Below are 7,907 nucleotides of genomic sequence, written 5' to 3'. Positions count from 1 at the left end.
TAGACATTTTATGTGCCCCATCAGAGTTAAAAGTTTCCCTGGTATGTTGGCTTCACCGCAATTGTAGCCAAAAACGGTCGAAAAAGTTTAGGCCCTTATCACCCACGATAAGAATCTACTTTTGTCTGACGTTACGCGTTGCAGCGATGGGTCTTTTATGTGCTGTTACGAGCGTGTTGCGGCCGGCCGACTGGAAGGCTCCCAGAGTCAGTACCCGGAGCAAGACTACCTGTATGGTGACACGCAACTGGCTTGCAGTCTAAGCGTGGCTTAGAAGTGTGGCAGCTTGGGCTAGTTGGTATGGCATAACGATAGTTATAGCGCGAGAACAAAACGATGACACAGAGACAAGAAGGACACGTGTCTTTCGTGCCCTTCTTGTCTCTGTGTCATCGTTTTGTTCTCGCGCCATAACTATCGTCTTGTAAGCGTGGAACGCGTTTCGGGTTGTGCAGTGCTCTCGCCCTCTTGCTGGCCTTGTTGCGAACCTGGGCGAAACAACCTCGTCGTGGACAATTCTCCTTAACCATATACGTACCATCTTAGGGTAGGCTAGTAAAGCTTCACTCTAGAGCTCAGACCAGGACTTGGACTTCAATATAAGTTTTTTTTCTCTCTCTCTCTCTACAACAGACACTAGATGCATCCGTCGAAGACCCTGGACGCTGGACGCGCCTCAACGGCAGTGGTGCACCCTCCTCCTCGAGCGTCTCGGCGCCCATAAAAAGTTGGCGCATCTGGAGTCGGCTGCTTCCTCGTCCACGTTTTGTACATAGGTTGTAAATATAAACGTTTTGTTTCCTCTGGTGCCTTTTGCCTTACCACAGCATAGATGCTCTCTACCCAGCGTTGGCTCTCGCGACACGCTACCCAAGAGACCGGTGAGGCCTCCGCGTAAGAGTGCTCTTTCAGAGTTAAATGTTCCCCTGATAGGTTGGCTTCACCGCAATTGTGGCCTAAATTGTCGAAAAAGTTTAAGCCTTTATCAGCAATGATAAGACTCAACTTCTGTCTGACGTCACACCTTGCAGCGATGGGCATTCTATGTATTCTTTCACGGTTTAAAGTTCTCCTGGTAGGTTGGCTTCATGGCATTCATGGCCAGAAACAGTCGAAAAAGTTTAGGCCCTTATCACCCATGATAAGACTCAAATTTTGTCTGCGTCACGCCTTGAAGCGATAGGCCTCCAATGTTCTCTTTGAGAGTTGAAACTTCCCCTGGTAGATTGGCTTTACCGCAATTGTGGCCAAAAATGGTCGAAAAAGTTTAAGCCCTTATCAGCAATGATAAGACTCAACTTTAGTCTGACGTCACACCTTGCAGCGATGGGCATTCTAGGCGTTCTTTCACGCTTTAAAGTTCTCCTGGTGGGTTCGCTTCACCGCAATTGTGGCCGAAAATGGTCGAAAAAGTTGAAGCCCTTATCACCCACGATAAGACTCAACTTCTGTCTGACGTCACACCTTGCAGCGATGGGCATTCTATGTGTTCTTTCATGATTTAAAGTTCTCCTGGTGGGTTCGCTTCACTGCAATTTTGGCCTAAACGCTCGAAAAAGTTTAGGCCCTTATCACCCACGATAAGACTCAAATTTTGTCTGACGTCACGCCTTGCAGCGATAGGACTTCTATGTTCTCTTTGAGAGTTGAAACTTCCCCTGGTAGATTGGCTTCACCGCAATTGTGGCCGAAAATGGTCGAAAAAGTTTAAGCCCTTATCGGCTATGATAAGACTCAACTTTTGTCTGACGTCACACCTTGCAGCGATGGGCATTCTATGCGTTCTTTCACGCCTTAAAGTTTTCCTGGTGGGTTCGCTGCACCGCAATTGTGGCCTAAAATGGTCGAAAAAGTTAAAGCCCTTATCAGCAATGATAAGACTCAACTTCTGTCTGACGTCACACCTTGCAGCGATGGGCATTCTATGTGTTCTTTCATGGTTTAGAGTTCTCCTGGTGGGTTCGCTTCACTGCAATTGTGGCCTAAACGCTCGAAAAGTTTAGGCCCTTATCACCCACGATAAGACTCAAATTTTGTCTGACGTCACGCCTTGCAGCGATAGGACTTCTATGTTCTCTTTGAGAGCTAACAGTTCCCCTAGTAGGTTGGCTTCAGGGCATTCGTGGCCAGAAACAGTCGAAAAAGTTTAGGCCCTTATCACCCATGATAAGACTCAAATTTTGTCTGACGTCACGCCTTGAAGCGATAGGCCTCCTATGTTCTTTTTGAGAGTTGAAACTTCCCCTGGTAGATTGGCTTCACCGCAATTGTGGCCGAAAATGGTAAAAAAAGTTTAAGCCCTTATCACCCACGATAAGACTCAACTCTTGTCTGACGTCACACCTTGCAGCGATGGGTATTCTACGTGTTCTTTCACGGTTTAAAGTTCTCCTGGTGGGTTCGCTTCACTGCAGTTGTGGCCTAAACGATCGAAAAAGTTTAGGCCCTTATCACCCACGATAAGACTCAAGTTTTGTCTGACGTCACGCCTTGCAGCGATAGGACTTCTATGTTCTCTTTGAGAGTTAACAGTTCCCCTGGTAGGTTGGCTTCAGGGCATTTGTGGCCAGAAACAGTCGAAAAAGTTTAGGCCTTTATCACCAACGACAACACTCAACTTTTGTCTGACGTCACGCCTTGCAGCGATAGACATTTTATCTGCTCTATTTAGGCCCTTATCCCCCACGATAAGACTCTACTTTTGTCTGACGTCTTACCTTGCAGTTAGGGGCTTTTTATGCGCTATTTTAGACTAAAGGTTCCCCTGGTGCGTTGGCTTCACTGCAGTAGTGGCTAGAAACAGTGGAAAAGGTTGAGGCCCTTATCACCACCGATAAGGCTCGACATTTGTCTGACGTCACGCTTTGTCTAACGTCACGCCTACCGACGAACAAAAAAAAAAGATGTCATTCGAACTTAGACCCGCATGCTTCTAGGACCGTTGCCTAAACCATTGAGCTAATTAGCAAAGCTTGCTTGACTCGAATGGATCTGAACCATATGAATGCGTCCTACCGACGAAGAAAAAAAAAAGGGGGGGGGGGGTATGTCAGCGCAGAAGTAGATTCAAACCTAGTCATTCATGCTCCGAAGACCGTTGCCTAAACAACTGAGCTAAACACCAAAGCTTGCTTTGCCCGAATGGATCTAAACCATATCAATGCGTTCAACCAACAAAAAAAATAATACCCCCTCCCCCCCGTCCTTCGGCAAGCCGAGGATGCCGCCAGAGCGCAAGGACTCATGGCTGCCACCTAGGGGAAGGAGACAATTCTACCACATCGTGCCGTTTATTTTTTTTTCTTGAATGAAGTTATTTCCCCCCTCCTTTTACCTCCTTGAAGAGAATCGTGAAGAAATGCGAATGCATTTCTTGCGCCGAAAGGGTACCGTTGCCGTCAGACGTCCACCGTTGCCTTTACCGTTCCTTTGTATTCTCTTGTATGCAGTCGGGGTCTTCCGGTTGCCGCCGTCACTTCGCAGCCATTTTTTCGGATAAATGTTGCCTTTTTCCTGTTTTTAAACTCCATGACGGCACAGATTACCAATATTTGTTATGACATCATGACGTCACTATACATCACATTGTATGACGACACATGGGGGCGTCGTCGTCACTTGGCCAAAGATGGGAAAATCGCGCGGGCACTGCGAAACGGCCGCGAAGTACAAATAACTCGCTAAATATAGTTACCGAAAATCAACTAGAGGAGACTCTGGCACTGCGATCGTCCAGCGACCATGGTAGGTTGGCTACCATGGGAATGATTGGTAGTACTAGTACTACAGTGGCTAGAATAGTAGTAGTACACGGATTTGTTTAGTCTTCGTACTTGCAGGTGGTGAATCGTACTTGTGGCTTCATTTATTTGTTTCGAAGGTTTTGTTTCGAAGGAAAAAACGAATCTTTTCGAACTTCGTGGCACGATTTGGAAAAAAAAAGTAAGCCTAAAAGAATAAGGTGGTAGCGCAACCACTGAACATTTGCAGATTTTTGTTTCGTGAGAAAACAGCTCCAAGCCACACGAACACACACGGAGCCAGATGTACGAAAATTAGACAAATCCGTGTACTATATACCCGTCATTTCTCATTCTCGCTGAAGCATCGTGCATTGCAGCTCCCATATACACTAGCACCAGAGTTCCCTCTAATGTATATTTAGGAAACACTATGGCTTGCAATGCATCTAACCCCGGAGGCAATGCAAAACAATGCTAGGTGCAGAAAGCGCCGGTTGGGGTTTGGGGAATCAGTATAACTGACTTTGATCAAGAAGATGGCTTTTGCCATCGAGTAGTCTGAGGGCAAATGCATAATGCTCGTGTGACTTCTCATGTCTAAGCTTACAAATTGTCTTGCGACGCTTTCTTTCTGACCATCATCGATCCGCAAGAACTATAGGCCAGCTGGTGGAGTCTCTTTCACCCACAATTCTCATTTCTTTACTGGCGAACGTCTACACCCTCGCAACCTCCGTATTCCGGGCGTTTCAGCTAGCTCATTTCTGCGATTCCGCTACTGAATTCATCCACACTTCGGCTTCAGTCCCTTGAGCGGTGTGCAACTGCATTTAGCCTATAATGCCAGCGACATCATTAGACAACTCTATATTTCGGTCGTAGGCTCCTTACCGTTCCTGTTTTTACGAGTAATGGAACACTTGACGGGGATGGCAGAGAGAGTATACGCCCTGGGACATTTTCTCCGACTGCTATGCCATTGTGAAAACTCAGTCTCTCTCTTCTTCTACCTACAAAACTTCCCCACTCTTTTGCCCAGTATTCGGTCATTCCAGCGATGTAGGCGACGCCATGTAGCCGTGCTCTGAAGCTGTAACACAGTGACAAAGCAGCGACGCAGTTCGGTCTCTCAGTAGTCATAAATCAAAGAACGCGTCTTCACGCTCCGCGACGCTGACGTAAACGCTCGCGACATCACCGTCTCGTCCGCCATTTTGACCTTCGGCTGCGCCGCCTATAGTCGCTGGAATGATCGAATAGGGTCCCTGCATTTCCTTCCTTGCTTCTGTTGCATCAGTGTTCTCGTCAGAAGGAAACAATAGATCTGATCCGAGTTAATTATTATATCGCTAACAACCAGTGGCGTAACTAGATAGGACGGCGCCCAGGGCAAATATATTTCCGCGCCCCTCATTATCCCCCCCCCCCCCATTAAAAGCGCTAATGTAGGCTTCCGCGATTGCCTACTGGCGCGCGGCGGGCCATTTCGGAGGCCAAGGGCCACCAGTTCTGATTTCGATGAGCTACGCCCGCGTTTTTGTATAGTATTTTTCTTTTTTTATTCAAACTTCCGGAAGTCCCTTACCCGTCATTGTTCTCTTCCAGTCCACACTGCAAAAAGCTTGACGGCACGGGCGCTTCCCAGGCCCAAGTTTCTCGTACCTAAGCTTTCGCGCTATTTGTGCATCCCAAGGAATGCAGGGTGAGTACAAAACAAAGCAACCAGCTAGACACCGCGCCCTCGGGTCTGGTATGGGGGTTAAACTGGTCGGAGTGTTCTGCCGTTTCGCTCCGTTCGCTGTTCCATTGATGGAGGTCATCCTTGTGCGGCCGCATTCTTTCAGGGAAGTTCTTGGTTTCTCCAACGTACGAAGCGGGGCAGTCGGCACATGCTGTCGGGTACACTACGCTCTGCGCTTTTTTCGCAGGTGCGTGTTCTTTGGGCCAAAGGATGAACCTGCCCATGGCGGTGGATGGCATGTGGGAAACGTTGACCCCCGCCCTTCTATTGCTTTGCTGGCGCCCGCGATGCAGGGAATCAACAAACGTCGCCGTCGTGTCACGCTTTCTCCGTCTTTCCTCCAGAGAACTCTGCGAATAAACGCCTTTGTTTAGCCTTTGGTGCCGAGGTCACGGATTATATTCGCCCTTCCTTCCGCCGCTGCGTGGACGATTAGTCGTTGGACGATCGGCTATTTCGTTGGAGTTTTCTGTTCTTACTCAAAAAAGGTGCATTCGAACTTTTTTATTTTATTTTGTTTACGTACGTGGTTGGTTTCAGGGAAGCTTTCAGTAAGTGGTTTGGGAGGCTGGTGGGGTTCGCTGAAACTCATCTAACCCAGTGCTGCGGAGCACAAAACAAAGCTTAGCCGAGGGTCATGGGAAGGCACGGAGGTAGCGCAGCAAAATGAAAATAGAGGATCCTTTTCCCGATGCAAAAGCCATTGCGGCAACCCTTTCCTTCACCACCATCCCCACTTCCAGTCGTACATTACAACCTCGCCCCTCCCCCCTTCCAGGCGGTTTTACGGAAAAAAACATTGACAACCTTTCCAGGGGGCGCCAACCCGAGGACTCGGCTTGGCGCCCCCTCCCTAGTGGCGCCCGGGGCACTTGTACCCCCTTGCCCCCCCCTAGTTACGCCACTGCTAACAACATAGTAGCAAGTGAGTTAAGTGCGTAAGTCAGTGTTACTAGCTTTGTGTTGTGGTGGGACAAAGTTGTCTCACCCAACTATCCCAGGACTTGTGCCTCGGGGAAACCCCTCCACCCATCATGGGGGAAAACATCGACTTGCAAATGACTCTGGCTGTGTTTCACAACGATACATGCCACTCCCAGTGTTTCATGCACATGCCGTACATTTTTCCAATAAACCATAAACACGTAAGTGGTGCGAAGTCTACGGACAAACGCAAATTCTTAATTGTACGCCGCGCGTGGCTACGGTAAAAGTGTAATTGCGTTAATTGACAGCCTGTTAGTTTTCAACTTCCCGTAAGCTTCTGCTTAAGGCGATTTTTTAATGGGATACTAAAATAAAACCCTGAATTGGTTCGCATTGAGCAGTTGTACACTGAGAACATTAATGTCGTTAGTTTCACCATGATTCTCTGTCGCGGTGGTGTTGCGGTTACAGTGGTGGGCTGCTAAAGCAATGGTCGCAATTTCGATCCCTGCCATGGCCGTCCATTTTAATTAACGTGAAGTGCAAGAGGATTGAGAACTGTGCAATGTAAGTACACGTTAAAGCACCAGGTGGCCGAAATTTTCGGAGCCCTCCTCTACGTCATCATACCTCGTACCCGTTTTACATTCCCCCGCCAACGCCCATAACACCACGCTGGCGTACATGAGAAAAACAAAATCACAGCGTATACACAGAATGAATGATGATGAGTGGGGCGAAGCGTCCATCAATCCATCCATGCTTTTGGCCGTGCGTCCATCCATCCGTGTGTCCATCCGTCTGCTTGTCTGTCTGTCTACGCGTCCGTCCATCTGTCTGGTGAACACTTGTACCACCATCCCGCTACTTTTTATATTTTCATCATGTACAAGTACCGCCATCCAGCGGACAATCCAAGGACTAAACGAGATCATGTACCACATTTCTGCTGTCAGCGCTTTGTTGACACTGAGAGAGTGTTAACGACGCCACGCTACGTTTTTCGTAATATGTGGACATGCGGATATGTTCCCGAGGGCGGGTGCCACACGTTACGCACTACGACAACGGGGGACGCACAATCTATAAGGAGCTTCGCCCCTAAAAAACACGCGCTTCCTCCAAATCATACTCTCTCGCCCCTGCTGTCACCCTCCACTTCCTGTCGCCCCACTTCCATCAAGCTGTACAAATACCCCCCCCCCCCCCTCTCGATCGCATGCCCGGCTGTTCCGGAGAAACTAGGCATGGTAATTAAAGAAAAGAAAACAAGCTTTTGCCAATAGACCCATAACGTATCAGGCACCATTTTCCTTTAAATCTGGGTCTTCATGATTGTCACTGGCGTAACCTCAACGTATTTCCGCGCATCCCTTGCAGCAAAACCTACACCACCACGCGCGATACGTGCGTTGCGATATGTCCCCTCCTTCTGGCAAAACTGACAGCGGGGCTAGTTCGTACGGTTTCAGATTTAAAGCTAGCGCTCGTAGTCC

The sequence above is a fragment of the Rhipicephalus microplus genome, chromosome 4 (assembly GCF_043290135.1).
Source record: "Rhipicephalus microplus isolate Deutch F79 chromosome 4, USDA_Rmic, whole genome shotgun sequence".
NCBI classification, from domain to species: Eukaryota; Metazoa; Arthropoda; class Arachnida; order Ixodida; family Ixodidae; genus Rhipicephalus; species Rhipicephalus microplus.
Note: the sequence above shows the minus strand (reverse complement) of the source record.